The following is a 22490-nucleotide window of genomic DNA, read 5'->3' on the forward strand; positions in this document are numbered from 1 at the left end:
ATACTCAGGTTCCTGTGTGGTTTCAAAGTTGCAGGGGTTAATTTAGGTGATACTCAGCAGTGGAGTCTGTCATAATGCACTTATCAATTATGCAGACCTTGTAATGCATTGCAGCTGTAAGATGTCTCCACATGTATAATTTATCAAAACTGCATTGCTCCTGCATCGTGGAAGCTCGTGTGGGAACGGACGCCCGCGGCATTTAGGAGACAGATATTGTCTCTGCATCTGAGAGAGATTCACACAAGTCCATTCTGATGGCCAAAGAAAAGAGGAAAAAAAGAGAGCTGAATGCTTGCTGCTGTACGTGGGAGCAGATGGAGAGAGAGACAAGAGAAAGGCCAAGTCATTCGGGGACAACGTGAAGGAGCAGGAGGAGATGAGGAGTGGCAGACAGTGAGCGAGCAGACGAGTATATTAGGAAACCACTCAGCCGCTGCAGGCGGCCTGTGAAAACAGGGCACAGAAAGCCACAGCGCGGTTCAGCTCAGGTAACGGCAGCTGTGTTCATCAATACAGCTGATAACGAGACAACGGAGCAGCAGAAACCGCAGCGGAGAGCTGTTTGTCATGGACTCAAAAGAAAACTTGAGTCGCTTCATATCAAAAGCTGGTATCGTGTTCACCATCAGGCGGTCTGAAAGATTCATATGGAAGATGTTCAATTTTTTTCCCCCATCTTTGGTGCCCTGAGATTTGTAAACTGTGACGCTGCAGCGGTCTAGTTAGAATCAGTCGATAGTTGTTTTGAGTTCACACCATCATGCCACATTCTAAAAAAAAGTGACGGGAGCTGTTAGCTCTGTTACAAATGTGAACATAACTGTTGATATCCCGCTAATTACAGGGGGGGGGGGGGGGAGCAAACACAATTTTGCAATTGCAGGTGTTTTCTTTGAATAAGAAATCCATGAAGTCAAATTAAAATCACACATGACTAAGCTTGTTGAAACATGCTACGTTTTCATCCTCCAATAACTTCCCATCGTTGTCTTCATCGTCTTTTCCGCCAGCAGTAACGTCCAACTGTTGATCACGAAAGAAGAGTTTCCGTTGCAGTTTTGTGGAACATGCAAATTTCCACCCGGCTGAAAAAACCACCTATCTGATGCAAAAAAAACTTTTTATCGAAACACATGAGTCTTTTTTTTTTTAATTGCTGTGTTTCTATTAAGCAAATACATTTTCGTAGTTTCAATTTACGCAATTTTATGGTCACAGGAAATGCAGTCAGTGTTGCCATTTCGGTTTTGTTTTCAGAATCTCTATGTGTATAATTAACACCTGAAATTAAAAGGATAAAAAAGTTACTTTCTGGCTAAGCAAGGTGTAAATGTGGCTGAATAATTGCCATGTAAAACGCTGTCAACAGTCGTACATCTGCTGAGCTCTCAAAGCCTATCTTTACTTTCAATACTTTCAAACCAAATTTGTACAGGACACATGGACTAACCCTGATTTCAATTACTCTATTTACAGAAAATCCTGTTTCCATGAACAAATAGCACACAAAATCCCATTTTAATTTTATGTTTCAAGGCCAAATTAGAGCAATAACTGGCTGTCAACAGTATCCAATGTTCACAGAGAAAAATTGGGCCTCCCATCACCTAGAAACTGAAGCACTAATCATGAACATTATTTTTGCTAACGCGCTATGCAAACACTGTATTTAGCAAGAGCTAGTGACAAAGCACACATTTTGCGGGTGATCAGTAGATCTTAAACTGATGCATTCTGGGTACAAAATAAATGTCATTTGCTGCACAGCATCAGAGGGGGACAAAGTGACAAGAGGAACTGGATCTGCTGCATTAACGTGTCTTCACCCATTTCAAAATAAGAGCATGAATATGAACATCTAACTACTTGAATTATTCTTAACCAAAGCTTCAAAACAAATGTCTAACTTCACTCAACTGAAAGTTTACAAAACTGCCAAGTAAATTGGCGCTTTAGAATTTATATGGAAACATTTATTTAGGGGAAGCTAAGTGTGCTAAATGTTTCGCTAGTTTGCAAAAATGCTAATGTGCTAGGTGAGAAAGTAGCCCACCTATTAGCGGATTAGTGAAAGTGTGCTCACCATATTTCATCTGTCTTAAGAAATTCTGAAAAGATTATGAAAAGACAAAAAAAAAAAGAAAGTTAGCTAATAAAAGAATATAGAATGAAAATAATAAGGTTCCCATTACTAAACTTTGTTGAATTTCTCTGGTTCGCAAGGCCACATATGAAGAAAACTCAGTCATAAAGATTAATTAATTGTCGAGCAGGATACCAAAATCTGGCCGTGTAAACAATTTCAAAACAAATACTTCAGTTGGATGTCAGCAGGCCTACTTAGCGCTTTCCTCAAGTCACTGTCCCAGTTAGTCTGGATAAGTTCTCAATTCACTTCTGCTGTCTCAAAATGGTTCAACAGCTTCTCTTGTGTGTAGAAAATAACTGAGAAAGGGAGGATCCCTTTGTTTTCAATCTTTTTGCAATGAAACTTACATTATAACACTAATTAAGTATAAGTACATCAAAATCTCACCATGCCTTTCTATACTATGAGTTTGTATTGGAGGGTTGATGGGAATGAGAATGTAACTCCAGGATGCAGCTGCAAGAAAGCAGCCAGCTGCTGCATAAACTATTAAAGATGCCGGCATCCTGTTTTTCTGCTTCAACAACCCAGTTCTCAGACAGACAGACAGCTGTTTGAATCACCATCCAGCCATAACTATCTATGATGGCTGTTATGTCATGTAAGAGTTAAGTAACTTTCTGGGCTTCATCACTGATTTTTTGTGATGTAAAAACAGGCTGAGGTGCTAATGGAGCTCCAATGCAGAGGGAATTGTCAAAGAGGCTTGGTTGGTGTTGCAACGACACTAAGTGGATTGGCTGCAACCTTGTAAGACTCATTTCTTGTTTTGTGCAAGTATATGAGAAAAACATGTTTTGTTTTTTTGTCTTTTGGAAGGTGGTATCTAAGTCAGAGTGAAAGTAGGTTGCATCATTGTGGGTCTTTAGCTTAAGTGTCATTATGACTAAGTGAAAAATAAATCAACCAGAAGATGTTAGTGGGAAGACCAGTCATCTCTACCACCAAAATGTTTTTACTCAAGTTTTTATCTGGCATCTTAATCAGCTAATGATGCTGCCAGGCACGTCTACAATGGGTTCTTGAAAGTTTTCAAGAAAAATGATGAAAGTAGGAGGAGAGCATGTCTTGACCTTCAGTCCACAGGAAGACTTTGACACAAAAACAACTTTTAATATTTCATGGGGATGAACTGTGAACAGGCCTTGTCAAGTCCGTACTCAAATCCTCCTTTGGATTGAGGTCTGACCTTCAGAATATCTAGCAAGATATACCTGCCTGATGTATATCTTCAAACCTTCAAATCATTTCTGTGTATCTTTAGCTGGATGCTTTGACTCGGTCTTGCTGGAAAATAAATGTTCTCTTAAGCCGTAGTTCCGCTGCAGATGGAAACTAATTGTCCTCTGGAACCACCTATGGTATGTTTTGCTGCATTCATCTTGTCTTGCATCAAAGTGGAGATGGTATGTTTGTGGAGATGTGCCATGTTTGGTGTCCACCAAATATAGCGTCTTGTGCCATGGCCAAAAAGCTCCACACCAAAGAACTTTCTTCCTCTTGACTAAGGAGTCTTCCTCTGGCCTTTTGGCAAACTCTAGTTCTTCCTCAACAGTGGCTTTCTCAACACTGCTCTCCCATAAACTTTTGACTGGTGAAGGACCTGGACAACAGTTGTTGTCTGCAGAGCGTCTACCATCTCAATTGCTGAAGCTTGTAATTCCTCCAGCGTAGTCATGGTAACCTGTTGTCCTTTCTCACTGGTGTCGTTCTTCACGGTGTCTTAGTGCGAGAAGACGGCCTGATCTTGGCTGATTTACAAAACTGCCATATTCCGTCAATGTCTTGATGATGAATTTCGCTGAACTCTATTTTCCATTCATCTTTGATTATGATGTTCCTGTCCCTAGAGATTTCTTCATATCCATCCCGACTGCTTCATTTCACTTACCTTTTCTCTGACTGTTCTTTAATCTTCATGCTGTAATCCAGTGAATGGTCCTTCCAGACACAGGTGTCTTTATACTACAATTGCTTAAGACAATCTCTTCACTCTTTGTCAGAGTAACCGCGCTAATTGTCTGGACCACTGTTGAATTAAGTCAGTCACTTTGAAGAGCTAAATATTTATGCAGGCACCTATTTTGTGTGTGTTTGTTAAAGGAATTTTAATTGTTTCGTAGAAATCAGTTTTCTTTTTCTCCTCATTAAAAAAGCCACATTTTGTTCATTTGTAAAAGCTACAAAAATGGGGCAAATCATCCAATGGGGTGAATGCTTTTCATAGACAATGTATGCATCACACCATCAGGCGATAGGTTTCACAGCAGACCAACTGCTTTGTCATCTGGATTCAGCTGCCACTGTAAATTATTCAACCTGTTATGAAACAGAAGAACATTAGAAGGAAAAAGCAGCTTTAAGTCACTTTTGTCTAATGGCTCTGTGGTGTTGCTGAGCACATCCTGACTCCGGTCAGCCACTTCAGCTCACCTGCCACCTCTGCAGTTAGCCATGCAGCTCCATTTTTATTTTCCATGCATCACTGATTATGACATTATGTCCATTAAAAAAGTCTTTGGACTCACAACAGTTCTCAAAACAAAGATCCAAGTAAGACTAGCATGTAGAATAGCTTTTGTTATTTATAAAAAAATAAAAATAAAATCTTCAGAGCATATGTCAGAAAGTACTGTGCAAGTGTTTTAAATTACATGTAATTTCCCTGTAGTTGTTTGGTATTTAAAAGTTTTTTTTTCCTTTTGTTTTTTTATTTTTTTTCCCGGTTTCCCATATTCCATTGTGAAGTATTGTTCTCTGTGAGCTAAACAAATAGAAAAACAGACAAGGAAGTGAAAAAAAAAAAAAAGAAATGTCAGGAACCCGGCATACGTGTGCTGCTTATTTGATATGTAAATATCCCATGACAGCAGTTTGAAACACTCTTTGTGAGTTTGTTACAGAGCAGTCTAACAGTGGGGGGTGAATGTTACTTGTTTTATTCGAAATAAGAGACTGGCAACTGAAAAGAACAAACAGAAAATGTAACATCTAGATGCAGTTTTCTGTATCGTTACTCTCAAGTAATTATTTAGTTTCCTCTAACTGGCTGAATTTATAACCAATTACATAAACATTCAAACTGCCATTTTGCTGTCAGAAATATTCTAAATTGAGTAGAGAATCTCAATGTCGATGCAACTGTTTAGATTTAAAGTGATTTTAATTCAAACAAGAAGTCTGCTTCTACAACACAAAGTGAATATTTATGAAAAATATAGGTCTCAACTATAAATTTCATGACGTGTTTTTTAAATCCTTCAATCATGCAACAGGTTCCACTCATTTTCTACTAGATTTGAATTTTGGGCCTCTAACTATGACACTCTAAGCATTAAGATTATTTCCACTCAGGAAACATGTTCCAAAACTTTTAATATTATTTTAATACAAAGTCTACCCAGGGGTATAAATTGTTTTGTGCATACATTTAGGTATTTCATATGAAATGGAAATTTAATCAAATTCCTACCAGTAGATGGCAGCAAAGTGATTTGAAAATTATCTTTGGTATGTGTGAAATAAGCATCAACGGGTATTAGATATGAAAATGCCAGCTGCATTGTAGTTTGAGAGGATCTACATATACAAAAAGACATATAAAAAAACAAACATCTTTTTAAAAGCTCTTTGAAAGGAATAGACCTGCAAAATTCATTCCCTCAACGAGCAACAAATTCCATCTCTGACACCTTTAGGGTTTTTCCACCTGTTAGTCTGGTAGACCTGGTTCATTTACGGATCAAAATTGCAACATTTGTTACATTTTCAGCTGGTGTGCTTAAATTTCACTCTGCATTGTGTCAAGCGAACCAAATTCTTTTAGCAGCCTATGCACTTTCTCACCTGTGGTGCTGCTGCATCAAGAACCACTGGAGAAAACCTCAGAAGAAGACACTGAGCTCAACTTCCCTCTTCATGAAATATAAACAACAATGGAGTGGCGTCACATTTTAGTGGTTGTAGGATTTCATGTTTATCTGTAGCCACCAGCTCTAGACTTGCCCTTTAGTTATGGTAGTATTTACCCATAATGCCCTGTGCTATAGTCCTCTTCCGGCTTTTGGTATTCACATCTGATTCAAGAGTTTAATTCAAACAAACCAAGGCCTAGGTTTTTAGAAAGGCCAGAGATAGACTTCTTCGTCCACATCAGAGCTCATTTGCTCATTCACACCTCCCCAAACAAACCAGACTTTCTAGACAAACAAACTAGAGTTAGATTAAAGCGGACTGAACAGAATGCACCCATAACAGGAAACAAGTCCAGCAATAAAACCTTTTTTTTCTCATTTCTTTTCTGTTATACCAGATAAAATCTTTATTAGTACAACGTGTCAAGCTGCTGTGATACACAGAAGAAACAAACAACTTCCCAGAAAGCGAGTGATATTTCTAGCTAAGATACATTTTACTGCGGGGTGGAGGAATAAGACAGGACTTCCACTGAATCATAATATTCAGTGGAATATTAATTTTGGAGGGAATTCTGGTCAGTCTTGAATCTGGACTAAGATCAACTCTGCAGCTGTTTTCCTCGCCTCCCTCTCTTCTGGGAAAGGGCGAGAGGAATCAGCTGCCAGGAGTCAGTGAGTGTGCATGAATATGTAGCTGTGAGACAAAATCAGCTGTACGGTAAAAAAGAGGTCACTGAGTTGGTGCAAGTGGACAAGCGCACGGCCCATATGTTTTCTAGCTACTATAGCTCTGTGTCTGGTGATGTTTGAGTTTGGATAAGCTGTACATGGAGCATGGAGACCTGGGTGAGGGAGAGAGGGAAAGCAAAACTGGGGTAATAACCAGACAAAACGACAAAACAGAACCACTGCCTTGGAGATGAGCTGCTTTCCTGGAAAGAATGTGACCTGAGGCAAACACCGTAGCTGACATCCATCACTCTGAGGACAGCACTTTCTCACTTTGCCTGAAAGCCTAAGCAGCAAGTTTGTGTAGCGCAGTTGGTCAGAAACCCATAAACTTTGAAAATAATCAGTCCGGAGACATAAAACGCCTAAGCTTTTTATCAAAGTTGCTATTCAGGCCTGAATGGCTCAGAGATAAGGCCTCACATGTGAACTCAGCTTGTGTGGTGGAATCTGGCTTTAATGCTGTGAAAAGGTCTTTTAGGCTCACTGGTGCTGCCTGGAGAATGTCTCTGAGGCCTTAGGAATGCACTGACATCATTGCTGAGCATTCAGCCAATGCTGGGGAGTTGGCAGTAATCAGATAAAGCAAAGGTCCTCACTGTCCTCCCCGTTAATGTTGCAGTACTCCCTTATGTTTTTGTGCAGTCTTGATCTATGATTCGAGTCAGATGAAGAGTTTTTCTTGGAAAGCCTAAAAGCTCTGGAAATGACGGCTTGCACTGATGACTTCATAGGATTTGTACCTTTTAGTCATGGTGCTCTTTGGATAGTAATGTTAGGCTGTCAGGTCTTCATGTAGTCAGTCCATTACTTTAGTCCAGACTGAAATAATAACAAACATGGATCAAGAAAATGAGCGACACTTTAGGTAAACGGTCTGTACTTGTATAGTTGTTTATGAAGTCCAGAGGACCCCAAAGCACTTCCTACTACATTCAGTCATTCACATGCTGATGGTGGTGAGCTATGAAGGAGCCTGATAGAAGTTAAGCTGCCCTGGTTCAGCACCATCAGACCCTCTGACCACCACAAGCACGCAAGGCAGGTGAGGTGTCTTGCCCAAGGACACAACAACTGAGACAAATGGAGAGGGGTTTTGAACAGGCAACCCACCGGTTACAGGATGAACTCCCACCACTGTCGTCACCGTTGCCTCTTTTCAATATATGCCTTCTCTTTAACAAGCTTCAATTCTCATAAGCCATTGTAAAAGTTCTGTGTCATAACTACTGCTCAGAGAAAAGACTGTCTGTACAGTAGACAATCCATTTTCATCCAGTTCTTATATGTATGTAAATTATGGATGTAAAATAAGTGTAAAGTGTCTTCACAACATGTCTCAGGGGCAGAGGTGCACAATTCCAGTCTTCTAGAACTTCTATTGCTAATTTCCTACAATTTCTAACACCTGAATCCTGGTTAACTGAGCAGACAATGTCCATGTCCTCCATTGTTGTGCTGCGTACAGATCACGATGGCGTACGTTTTAGAATCTCGGACTCCCTGACAAAATGACAACCCAGCCCACTAGAGTTGTTACTGGATTGTAGTGGAAAACCACCCGAACAGTGTAGAGTTGAGCCATGCTGCTAGGTACGAGTGGAAAAGGACCATAAAAGCTACAGGAATGTTGCTTTTCATGACTGGACTTGGGGATCCCTCCAATTGTTTACTGTTGGATGTTAAAAACCATGTTTATTCAATTTGTTTAAACGTGGCACTACTGTCACACCTGAGCAATTCCCCCCACATAATTTGGGAAAAGTTATTTACTTATTTATTTGTAATAAACATGGGAATAATGCATGTTTATACAACAATGATAACTATGACACTCAGTCGTCTGCAAAACCAATGGAAAAATCTATTGCTTTGGCTCCAACATGCAAAATGTGCTGTGTGTTTTTTTTTTATTTTTACGACAGCATAGATTTAACTTTGCATAATCATCGAAAGCGGCACCAATATTTACAGTGGAGCCATTCACCTACAAGTTAGCTAACGCGACAGCTGAGTGATCACCGAGGTGCCACGGGTTCCGTCGCTGTTTTCCAGGAAAACATCACCCGGCTGCACCCACCAGGAGACGGGCTACGGACTGATCATCTGAACGGCACCGTGAGGATGTGCGGCCCTACTTCCAAACGAACACATAGAATGGAAACGTGTGTAGAGACAAACTCACTCGATGCTACACACTTTTCTGTTGGAAGCTATGGGCGTGTTGATTTCTGTGGAAGTGGGCGTGGTGAGATAAGAAGCGGCTGGGGCTTCCACGGAAAACGCTTGGGGGCGGAGGGGGCCACATGACAGCTGAGAGACGCAGCGAGCAGGCTGGAGCGGGAAGTGGATGTCAACAAACGCTCCAGGGACCTGCGAATGGGAGGCTGTGTTGTTGAATTTCCCTGGAACAAAATAAAAAAAATTCTGTTTGTTGAATCCATAAACATGAGTCATGTTGATGATCACTACGGCTTGTTCACTATGGCTTCCTGGTGATTAATTTAACCTGACTTGTGACTCTGCTAGTGCCTGTTGTTGTTTTTTTTGGGGGGGGGTTTCAGTACAACCTAACTGGGGAAGGAAATTGCATTCTAGTTACATTCCTAAATACTGGATATATAGATTTATATAAGCCTGAAAAGGGTTTGCTTGCACTGCGAGGATGTTTTTATTTTGTTTTAAATTATACAATTTTAAAGATACCATCAAATTAAATGTAGCTTTTTTGCCCTATCATATGTAGCAGAACATTAACACTCACATCTACTTTATTAGTTTAGCTTCAGTTTTATGTTGAAATACCTCAGCATCATGATAAAACATGTTCTCCTTGCTGGCATATTTTCTAAAGAAAAAAGATCAACATTGCAGCAGGTTCTGCTGTTTCTCTATCTATGCCTGACTATCAGTCACATCCAGATGTGTACGTAGACCCAGCACACTTTTAAAGTTGATCTATAATGTTTCATTTAAACTAATTAATATAGATGTATGGGCTTTACAAAACAGATCATTATATTTTTTGCACAAAATCATCCTCATATGATGAGATTTTTCCTGCTTAGTTCTGCATATTTTGAGCTATTTTAGAGACTCTGTCACTTTTATGCCAATAAGCTGTTGCTGGCCACGCCCCCACCAGGTTTATACCTGTGAAGATGGATGCAAACAGATGCACAATTGTGTACAACCATCCCTTTTTGAGTCGGAGTCATGCACACGTTGTACGTTGGGGTCTACAACAAAACGTCTTTTCCAGCAGCCATTGGACAGAGTGCAAAAAGTAACAGTCTCATCTTCTAATGGTGGAGCACACCTGAACTGTGGCACAATAAACAGCATTTCTACTCTATTGTGCTCTACTCTAATACAACAGAAGTGATGTACCATTCATTTTAAAACAGAAACTGACTATCTTTATCACCGGTTCTCATTAATGGAGTTGTTCTAATCATTGCTACCAGATAAAATAAAAGTTGGACAATAAAAGATGGATGTAAGTCCAAGAGGGCAGCAAACCATAAAGCCTGCAAGGTTATAAAATAATACAACTGTCCTGTCAGAAACATTGTTTTCCATCAATAAAAGTAAAAGTAACCTACGGTATTGTGAGCATGGCAGATAAGTGGCACACACACACGCTCACACACACAAGCACACTGCCAACTCTATCCAGTTATTGCTTTTGGAGGCACACCCAGAACGCTATTCTCTCTGCCTGTTACCATGGAATCACACTGATAACCTTTTGTTAGGATTATTTGCTTCATACAGCAAAAACACTCCTATGGCTGGCTGGTACGTAATGAGGTGAAATTAACCTGGGATCTCTTGGTAAACTACAGTGGAAAAAAAGACAAAGAAAAAAACGCTGCTGACGTGCTTGTGTTGCAACAAGGAAATTAAATATTTGCTTAATTTATTAAATGTCAGATTAAGTCTTGAGTCAATATGACCTGACATGTTGCTCAACTCTCAGTTAGGAAGGCTGGAAAATTATCATGGCGGTGCATGAAGTAAACCTGGGTGGCACCAGAGCTGATAAACCCAACAGGACAAGATCCTGATATTTACTCACATTATATGGAGTTTTGGTTGTTATTGTTTTGTCCCAGCTTTACAGTGGTTGAGAAATATTCAAATTTTATTTTATTTTATTTTATTTTTTGCAAGTTTCTATTAAAAGAAATATATATATATATTTATATATATATATATATATATATATATATATATATATATATATATATATATATATATATATATATTTTTTTTTTTTTTTTATTTTTTTTTTTTTTTTTTACTATTAAATGCACATCATGTAGTCTTCCCATAACTCTCCATTGCAGTAGATTAGAAATTCAATGTTTAGTCTTAGGCCTAATTTAGCACATGAACATCTGACAATCATAATTTAACATTCATTACCAATTATTTTTTTATATACTTTAGCATTTTATGAGCATTTCTGAGATGTGTTAAATTATTTAAATTAATTCATTTTAATTTCTTTTTGCACATATGTTTCCCCTATCCGACAGTCTGGACAGATATCACTATTTTTCCTTATAGCTTTGTTTGACTCATGGTCTTTTGACAATACTGTTAGCTCCCGTCTCGCAACGTCTTCAAAATCATTCAATAGACTGAGGAATATTTTGTTAGCAGTGCGCAAACCTCCCACACTGAAGTCTGATTTTGGTCAAATTTATTTAATAGTGCAAACAACCACACAAAAAAATGGATTTCAGCTTTCAGCTTTGACTTTTTCAGAAAATGGGGGTTTCCATCTCCACCTCAGCAAATCTGCTGTTTTTGGAAAAAGCCAAAAACCAACTCAAACGAGCGTAAAATCTTTTTTTTGTCTTAAATTTTGCCGTTTATATCAACCTTTTCTAATACCATTTTTCATGATGCATATAAAAAAATACTAAAAACATGACTTCAGACAGCAAGACTGAGTCAAGTGTTTGTGACTCAAAACAGAGCATGAACTTGAGTCACCATCTCTGTTGTGATTCCAGCATGACTAAAAAAACAAATCATCAGGCAGCATTTTCCCATTCAGCTCCATTTTCAGTGAGGCTGCGGTCTCAGGTTCCTGTTTTTAGCTGACTGGAGTGGCCCCTTGGTGAGGCATTCTGCTGCTGTAGCCCATCTTCTTCCAATTTTGAACTGCTTTGTAGTCACACATTCAGGATACCTTGGTTGGAACAATTAGGTATTAATGTCATTTTTTCTCTTGTCTCCGACAACAAAAAGGCATTTCTGTCCACACGACTTCCAATCACAAGACTTCTTTTTTTTTCACACTCTTTTCTGTAAACCCAAGAATAAAAATCCCAGTGAATCAGAAGTAGTTCACACCGGTCTGTCTGGCACCAACAACAATAGCAGATTTAAATATTAATTTCCCTTTCTTCATCATTGTAATGGTTTCACACTCATCTATATGCCTGAATGGAAAGCTACAACATAAAGTGCCCAGTTGATGTTATTGCAATATTAAATTTCAAAACAAGCATTCCTATCTAATATAAAGGTGAATATTTTGCAACATTTTCAATCAGTGTGCGTTGACCTTTTGTTTTCATTCCTAAACCGGCCCACTCACACATGACCAAAACACACCCCATGTATGGTAGGCCTTCATGTGACTTTCAGTCTTTGCTTCCAGGTCTCTATCACGTGGTTCTATTGTTAGGCTGCATTCTACTGCCACACTTAAGTGGTGACTCATAAAGAAAAAGAAAAAGGAATACATGAGAGTGTCTAATACATATCTCCTTATGACTCACATCCTTTGTTGTTTTACCATCTTCATGCAGGTGTTGTAGTATCATAAAGTGCAGTTGTGGGCATAGGGACCTGTATTTACTACCTGTTTGAGGGTTCACTTCTCTTTTACTCTAAAATTCAACTGATGTCCTTTCTCGAATTGCGTTTCGCCGCTTGTGTGGATCCGCAGCCACTTTCTACTGTCGTTTACAGAAGTAAAGCAGAAGCTATCCACGTTCACTTTCCTTTTCTAAATCAGGTGTGTTTTTCTCTGGGACTTTCTGTGTGTAATGCTACACCACTGCACTTTTAACTCCAGACTCTGTTTTTATTCAGCAGGACACAAAGCCCCTATAAAGTTCTCTCACTTTACCACATAATAACCCACTAAGTACTCGGTATCAGGACTCATTTAGGTAAAATGGAAATTAGGAGAGAATGTGAAAAGCTTTGTTTTCGTAGTTGTGTTTCCATTGACCATACAATTGTACAATTTGAAATTTGGAAAATAAATTTGCTTAGTAGAAACACACTGATTAAAAAACAAAAATCCATTTTTTTAATAAAATGTTTTGGAGCTCGTATGAGGCACTTGTTTTGGTTTTGTCAGATCGAAATTGGTATATTTTCCAAAAACACGTGGTAATGAATGTTTTGTAATGATGTCGTGTGAAAAAACATTCACATGTGGTTTTAATGACACTTTCTATTTAATGTAAACCCCGCAATTGTAAAATTGTGTTTTATTGACATCAGTGGGATATTGACAAAAATTTTGCGCTCATGTGTAAAGGAAAGGCAGCCACTGTTAGCGATGCTTGCATATGCAGATCAGGTCTAGGTGAGCAAATAAAGAATTCTAAGGCCAGTTTCCTTGTTCATCATATTTTCTCCAACCTGCTGCTGATAAACAGGACTTTATCTGCAGTGATGCAGATTTGAACCCAGCGTGCGCGCTGATAGATGGAACCACTTCCTCCTCACAGCGCTGCAGACCTCACTGTTGAGCAAATGGAAACGGGTTGAGAGAAATCCCCACTGACAACTAACTTCTTTCCAGTTCTCTTCCAGCAGGTTTAGTCACTCTCTCATATCAGACAGTCATTGACCCGTTGTTGAGGATGTTTTTGTTGAACTCGGTTCCGCATTCTCACACCACAGTACAAAACCTCTTCCCTAAAGTGATGCAAAAGGATACAAAGTTGTGTTCTAAAAAAAATTATTAAATAAAAATGTGGCCTAACTTTACTAAATCCAAGGGTTCAGCTAAGGTTTGTAGAGTTGGATGTTTACCTGTGTCAAATAACACCAGGATTCAAATCTAGGACCTTCTTACTGCAGCCCACTTAATAAACATTCACACCACTATGTAGCCAGAAAAAGATGTTTTTACATTTTCACTAGAAAATATTCATACCACTTTATTGTTTCACACTTTCTTACATCAAAAAACTATTCTAAAACCCAAATATAACTTACAAGAAATTTGACTTTATACTTTAGCACCTTTAAACTGGGTCTCTGTCTCTTTAAGAAGCTCCTGCTCTTTCTAAAACCCCACCTCCAGGAAGTCATTATGGTTCCTCTCTTAAACCTTTGACAGCACTTTATCAGCATTTCTGAGAAGCAGCTCATATAATGAGCTCAGCAGATGTGCAGTTCCACCAGGTGTTTGCTAATTGTTGCTGGCTAGTCTGGAGGAGCTGAGCAGGGAGGGCTGCTCTGTGAGGAAGAAACTCTGACGCTTGCAAACTGCAGCTCTGAAAATGCGCTGCATTTAGTCAATATGAATATGCTTTTTTTTCTTCTTTGTTTTATGATATTCTTTTGTTTTCTGCTGTATCTTGTTCTGTTGTTTGATGTTTTGGTGTTTTCTGAGTAGTTTGTTATTGAAAATTAGAGTTTGTTTTCAATCAACTTTCCTGGTAAAACAAAGGATACCAAAAAATAAATAAATGCAATTTTTTTGGAACAGAAAATGTTCCATCAGTCTTGTAAATTTGTTTTTTTTTGGGGGTCTGGATGTTTGTAATGTGTTGTTCGGCAAAATTGGAAAATATAGAACAAAGGATTGCGATTTATCACAAACATGTTTCAATTTCGATTAACACTAAGTGGATTCCTAACCCTTGTACACATGAAATGTTGGGGCTAGCATAACAAATAATATTAGATATTTTTTTCTTTCCCTTGTTGGAGAATATTCTGTTTAATAAAAATGGTTGACCAACAGTCAGGCCTGAAACAAGTTGGCCTACAAGCTGCTTATACTAACTGAGCGCTACACAAATTAATATCTTTCAAATAAAAACCCTTTACAATTGATTACACACTTTGATTTATTAGTGCTTTAAAGCCAAATATGTCAAGAGTAGGTTTAGCATACAGCTTAATTTATGTGAGAGTCTCTACAGTAATATAGAAAGCTTGTGACAAAAACCTTTTATCTGGAAAATTTAGCGTTCATGTATGTGAGGAGACATGTGCTCTTCAAAGGAGATAATTCTTTAATACATAATAATTAAAGACATCTGGTGCAGATTCCCTGCAACAGATTAAACTTTCCAAACTCTCAGCACAAATCTAACAGAAAAGTCTGCTTGGGTGGTGCTTCAGTGGTGCCGTCATAACATGAGTGCCATCAGAGTAATTGTTGGAAAACGTCTTTAATGGATGAGCTGCACAAGCGACCCGTTTCCCAAGCAGTTCACCGAGCCCAGCAGGGTGCCGCAGCAGCGAGCGGCAGAGAGGCTTTCTGCACGGAGCAGCGTGGAGGCATTGTGCTGCAAACTGTCCTGGATCTCCCCATTGTTGTTAAATGGCTCTCGGAACAATGGCTTGCATTCCAGTCCCGCCGGAGCCGCAGTCAGCAACTGTATCTGCGCATGAGGTTTTTCAAATTTTTCTCCAACGCAGCATGCTTGTCTGTGTGTGGCCTGTCCGTCACAGAGGTGCCGGGCTCTCAGTCCGAATGACCTTCGATCAGACAGTTATGGATTCACACTGGGGGGCCTCCACCATGTCTACTGACCATCCAAAGACAGACAAAGAGGGAGGAGGTTGATCATTCAGAAAGATCCACATTCACATTCATTGTTGTTGGAAAAACAAGGTTTTCAAACTAAAAATGATTTAAAATATCAACTAAAGTGACTTGGATATGTGTTTAAAAAAACCCAGCCTCTCTTTTTGGATAAAGATGATTTAGGCCAAAAAAGCTTATCAAAGATAATTCATGAGATTAGAGCATAAAGTTTGCTTGAATCCAAAAGGTCTAAACCTCTGAACTGTATTGCAACTTATGTTATAGTTATGTCACAATACATGGAGCTTACTGTAACAAAATATGTGATGTGCCACGGCTAAACCAGGAAGAAATCAGCACATCAGAGACGGAGGAAAAAGATAAAAGTTATACATTTTTGAGAAAATAGTGGTTTTTATTTTTTTATTTTTTTATTTATTTATTTTCATTTTTAGCCAACTATTTTTGCATAATATACTAGTTGGAATCATGAAGAATCTTGTGCCTTAAACAGCAGTTTTGGTGGTTTTCCAAATCGGAAGTCAAAATGTTGACTTCCTGGTTTTGTTGTAGCCAGTCACGTAAAACAAGTGATTCTAGTGCTTTTCATGAGCTGACAATGCTCATTTTTTACTTTCACAATCAAAACAGTTGACCAAAATCCCAAACCATGTTTTGAAGACTCTGTAAAAGCCACAGTGAAAACTTCAAAACTTCAGAAACATAAAAAACTCAGAGACAGACCTTTTTCAGTAATGATACAAGACTCCAAAGCAGCTGCTAACAGTTAGCAGCTAATAGTTAGCCGGAGGTTGTAATGTATCGCAGTGCTCATCAGGTCGTTGATTTCTAACTGTCACCGCTTATTTTTTGCCCAAATGTTACCAGATAAATAAAAAAGAGTGAACCCATATGGAAAATATGTATGTAATTTTTTACAAAGTATTTTTCTGTTTTGGTTGAAACTCGTACTTAATGCATAACACAGTTAAACCAGGTCCTTAGTAAATTAGTACAAATAAAACATATACAACTTGGGTACTTAGCAAAACCATTTATGGCAATAATTTTACAAACAATTTCCTAATAGAAAAATGTAAAATCAAACTTACATGAGTCTTAAGGTTTGTTCAGTACTGTACAGGGCTTATAACATCAACTAACACTTACTTCATCAGATAAAGTTGTTCTGACAGCAGGTCAGCTCATTTCCATCCACAAACCTAGATAGAGTCAGGCTGATGATTATATTGAGGTCAGGTCACCTGTCCATGTTTTGAATAGCGCTGTCTAAACACAAAACCAACCAAACGCACTTTGCATTGCAAAGCCACTGAAGGGCACAAGAAAAACGTGAGCAATTAAAACTATTATGCACAACAAACCTTGCTCAGCCATGTTTAGTAGGTTTAACCAAACATTGGGTCAAAAACTGGGTCAAAGTTTGAGTTAGAGAAGAGGCTTGAAAGCGCCTTATGCTCTTGACAGACCAGCATTTTGAACTATAGCTACACTGCTCTGGTTAGATAAAGAGAGTCTGATGATACTATCGATGGATTGTTAAATTACTTTAGTTTGTACAGGAGAAAATATTTATTTTATTTGAAAAAAAAAAACAATCCTGTTAGCAGTTCAACATTCATACTTTAATCAAAGAATTAGGTCTGACAGTTCATGTGGTTTATACAGTTATATACTGAATATAGATTGTGTCACCCAGGTGTAAATAAAGTCGAAGATAGAATATAAAAAAATTATGAATGGTGAAAAAAAAACTATAGATAAATAAAACATGTGACTTAACACTGACGAAGTCAAACAGGGAATCAGCTCCTGCTGCCTTTGTTTGTTTGCCACTTTGCTGTGTCTTGTCTCAACAGATGACGTGACTTCTTTAATCTCTTGGAAGGTAAGTATTTACATCAAGACGAGTTCTGAGACTGGAGATATAGTGCACAAAAACCGTGACACCAAATGCTCCTTAGTAATGAAGAAATGAAGTAACCATCGTCCAACACTCACCTGCTTCTGAAATCATTCACAGCAAAGAACAATAAGATGGATAGAAAACAACATAGAACAGAATTTCCCAGCAAAGTGGGTCTTCTTCTTGTCCCTCTTCAAGAAGAAGACCTTCCCCTCACATTATTACATCACCTGTTGGCCCCCAGCCTTACTAATGAACTGAGCACTGCACAGTTTGATCAAGAATTTCACAAAGCAAAGATGCAATCACAAATTAGTTCATGATGTCACATTTTATGTCTGAGTTTCAAGGGTTAATCTAGCTAGTATGCTGTAGTTGATTGACGTCAACTGCTACAACCTTTCTGGTAAAACCTTCACTCTCACATTTTTGTGGTGATGCTTCAATGCAATAAGTATGTAAACAGACCAGTAACCGTTCACATAACTTGTATCGACTAAAAAAACTCCCTTCCCAGAACAGGTTCTGTTTGCGTGCCTCAAATAATCTGTGTTTTGTTAAGACCTGCGTCATCATCCAAAAAACACGTCATGAACGGTAGCAAGATGGCGGATGTCCTGCATGCCTCTGCAGTCCATGTTTGATACTTTTTACTTTTTTTTTGAAAAAGCTGTTATGGGAGCTACGTTTTCACTGACCGTATAACTGCACAATTTGACATTTGGAAAATAAATGTACTTCATGGAAACAAACCAATTTAAAAAAATAAAACACACTTTCAATAAAAAGACTTGCCACTAGGATGAGGTGGTTCTCTGACCACGTCACAGTTGCTTTACTTCACAAATTTGCAATGGAAAATTTTTTCCCGCATCACAAGAAACATTCAATACACCACCGGATGCTGCAACTGGTGCAAACCACGAAGAAGAAGATGACAGGAAGTAGTTGGATGATCATGGCAGGGCATGTTTTTTAACGACGTCTCGTGAGCAAACTTGTTCATGTGTGATTTTAATTGCATTTCTTATTTAATGCAAACATCACAATTCCCAATTTGTGTATTTTTTAATATTTTTTTTTTAACATTAGTGGAACATTTTATGCATATTTGTAGTGGAAACTGGGCTGCTGTCATAGTCAGACCAAAACTGTATCAAAATTCATTTAAATATTCGGGAGAAAAAACTTTCATCAACAGTCAATAAACATCACAGATTGTCTAATGACCCATTAAGCTCTCATCCTGAAAAAAAGTGTTCTCTTGCCCTGGGAGCCATGCTCATTAAAACATATTACCATGAGGGGACCCATCACTAATAGGCCCAAGACCTATTTAGAGTCCTAACTCACAAAAGAACCAAAATGGAATTTCCCCGGAGAAATGATTCACTTGCATGAATATCCAGATATCCAGATTCCTATTCTTTTTTTCTTTTTTTTTTGGAATATGTTATTGATCATGATTAGGGTGCAGTTCAGATTAAATTGCCCTCCCTGTAGGAGGTCAGGGGTCGAGCTGAGCAATGCATGAGGTTAGGGACCCGGGGGGCAGAGGCCATGAATGGAAGCCCTTCTACTTCCAAACATTAACACTACAGGAGAATTAGAAAAACATGCCGGTGTCATTCATAGAAGAGTAGTGGAGGGCATGCTGTGTTCATAAAAGGGACTCTGGTTTCATGCAGATTTAGTGGAGCTGCATGCAAACATCTGAGCTGAGAGCCTATAGTTCCTCCTCCATCAGCTGTTTCCTCACAGCAGAATTTCCAGTTTCACTGCTGTTTTGGAATCACACACTCTAAGTCTACACTGAATTTAACTGAGCATCTTAAAAAATAGCATCATTCTCATATTGCTTTTGGATTTTTTTAGTTTTCCATTGGAAAATTGTAACATCCTTTTTAAAATATGTCAATAATTTGAAAAGTTCCGTACGTATTTTGACTTCTCAGGCTGCTTTGTGTGTTTTACTATTTTGTCATGTGTTGTAACAGGAATGGCCTGCTGTGATCTCTGTTACGGTAAACTCCTGGAACCTGTTGGTCTACCTCTCTGTGGAATGACAGCTGGAGTTTTATCCTTCACTTCGTTTGAAGGCGAAAGCAAAACTGTTTTTCTGTTTTCCGTCTGTTGTTGTTGGATTGTTGTCGTTCAACTGAAAATAAGTTTTTATCACGTCAAAAGATTTTACAGTGTAAGATAGGAAACAACAATTGCTTTAGAACCTCTTTTCCCTGGGTTTTGCTTTTCAGGAAACAGTCTATAAACACTGGATGTTAGCCTTTGAAAACTGCTGGTAAATAAATAAACCCAGAGTTGCCAGTGATCAGAGCCACTCTATCCTCAAGACTGATTGAACATGAATGTTGTGTCATGGTCCTACCATGAGATGAAAACGTGTTTTTATAATAAAAGCTAAAAGAAACCAGTTGTGTTTATGTTGCTAACCTGCTACTGGATCAAATGTGGACGGATCTCGTCCTGGTTTGATTTCACACAACAGTTTTGGATTATTGATAAAATATGTTATTAGACAATTAACTGAATTTAACTAATGTGTAACGTTAAAGCGAACAAAAACTAGTTTGAAAAGAAAAACTCAAAACCTGAATCACTGAACTGGAATGATTGGGTTTTTTGTCTTAAGATCTACCTATTGCTATCACTTCACTACAGATGGCAGAATTCATAGAGCACTGATTTTATGACCAGGTCAAAATGTCAGTGCTAGCACTAGAGAGCTCCAGCTAATTATATCTGAAAGATAATGGAAGCTTAAATTAAAAAAACTGGTTCCACAGGGTGAAGTAAAGTCATGATTTAACATTGTTATACAGTCGACCTCTGGAATTCACAAACACCAAACTTGTGATAGATTGAAACTCCCCAACATGCTTATAGCTGCCTATTTTATTGGTTCAAACAAACAACATTTCTTATTTCACCTTGTGGAAGAGGTTCAATACATATAAACTTTCGAAATAAAATGGTGACCATTTCAAAATGACACTGTGAGAAATATTAATGAGGCTCGTTTTAGTCTTTAAAGCTCCTCACATAATTTGTAAGAACAGAGAAGTTTGATTTCAGGTTTGCAAAGGAGATTTTGCAGTTTGTTCTCTGGGTTGAACTTTCTTCTTGGGTGCTATACAACAACCGTTTTGATCGGTCAGGAATTTGAACTGGGCGTGGTCCCTTCATAAAAACAGCAGCATTATCAAACTACCCAGCAGTTCTGCTCCTGAGTGTGTAGTGTCCACACTACAACACACTTTGTTCTTCCTGTCACCTCATAGAAATAACCAGGTTTCTTGGCTTCATCTGGGTCACAGGTTTTATCTAAATCAGTGGTGTTCAAACGTTTTGGTCAAGACTAGAACATTTTAACTACTTTTGGGCCACTAAATTCATTACATTTAAAAAGCAAAATAGACTTCATTGTGATTTTTTTATTTTATTTTTACCTGCTCAAAAATAAACATTTTCATAGAGTTTCCAAATCCTTAAAAATCCTAAACGTAAAAAACAGACAGTTTCCACATTCTGGGGGTCATCAGTTGTTTTCTATTTTGTTGGTGAAACTTTTTCTGTTACTGAGTTGCAGTCTTGGGGCCAATTAAAACCATTTAAAGGGTCACAAATGGCCCCCGGGCCACAGTTTGGATGCCCTAAAACCACACAATTTATGTCCCAAAGACAGAAACTCAGCATTTGGTTCAGAAACATTCCAAAAGGTTTTGTATTTAGCTTTTAAATATTTTAGTCAAAATAATGATTTCAAATAAAGATATTATGTTTGTGCATGTTGGAGAGTAGAGCTGCACCATAATAGTAGAACATGATGTTGCAGTACTTTTGCTGACAACAATATTGATTAAAGCTAACCCACATTTCCATTAAGACCTGCTGCTGGTCATAAAGGACAGTGGAGATCTCTCTGAGGGGCCAAATATAAATATATATGGAAAAGAAGAGAATGGAAACAAAGACTAGATGATGAAGCATCAGTCCTGTCCAAATGATCGTGAAAAGACATTTTGCGAGGCGTTGTGAATTGCATACCGCTTTGACAAAAATAAATTGTTGCAATACTGTGCTGTGGAAGAAAAATGTATTCTAAACCTGCTGTGCTGAAAATCCTGAAAATATTTTGGATGATAATTTTTGTTTGAGCTGCTTTGCCAAGTGAAAGGATCGGCGGTCTTTTTGAATCCGCTGCTCCCTCTAAACCCTTCAAAAGCTTCGCTTTTCCACTCTGAAATTGGACATTCTATAACCAGCACTTTTTTTTTTTTTTTTTTTTTTGACTCATCCCTTGGTGGATTGCTAGGATCATTATCCCCTTTAGAGGTCACCTTCCGGGTCAGCTTCGGCTTTCAGAGCTTTGCCCTCTGATATGCTTTGATGTCTTGCAAATTTCACGGTTGGATCAATAGCTGCCTTTCTGCAGCTAAAGGGGGGACGAAAAAAAAAAAATGTCCTTCAACCTGCTTCTGAGTTGTCAGTGTTGTTCTGCTGCATTGTTTACACTCCTCCTGACTGCAGACACATGCACTTTGGCTCCAACAGCTGAGGGTCATATGATGACTCCAGAAACAACAGTTACATATTTTTAGAGCAATTCCTCTGATCTGGTTAGTCCAATTTTCAGCTTAGAAAGCAAACAAAACAAAAAAAACAAGCCGGAAGAAAAATCTGTCAACAGAAGATTTTCTCAAAGAGAAACGGGATTTAAAACCCTTTAAAAGTTTTACCTGCAGCACAAAGGAGTCCTGAAAGGAGCAACAGATACGTCACTGGATACTTGAAGTGATTATTTGAAGCATTATAACAGATATGATGTGATTTGATATTCCTTGAAGTTTTGCACATTTAAAAGGGGATTTCATATGTAAAATGATGGAACATACAGCAACTAGTTCACTTTTAAAAAGCATAAAAGAATTATTAATACCT

At 38.3% G+C, this 22490-nt stretch overlaps 1 long non-coding RNA gene across 1 annotated transcript; it reads right to left on the reverse strand.

Moving 5' to 3' along the window:
• Positions 1-14904: 14904 nt before the first annotated feature.
• Positions 14905-16791, reverse strand: LOC122832391. The gene is made up of 2 exons (XR_006370838.1): positions 16717-16791; positions 14905-15605 (listed from the first exon to the last, which is right to left on the reverse strand). It is a non-coding gene; the product is annotated as an uncharacterized LOC122832391 (long non-coding RNA).
• Positions 16792-22490: the final 5699 nt, after the last annotated feature.

Source organism: Gambusia affinis, linkage group LG01, assembly GCF_019740435.1.
Source record: "Gambusia affinis linkage group LG01, SWU_Gaff_1.0, whole genome shotgun sequence".
In the NCBI taxonomy this organism is placed as follows: domain Eukaryota; kingdom Metazoa; phylum Chordata; class Actinopteri; order Cyprinodontiformes; family Poeciliidae; genus Gambusia; species Gambusia affinis.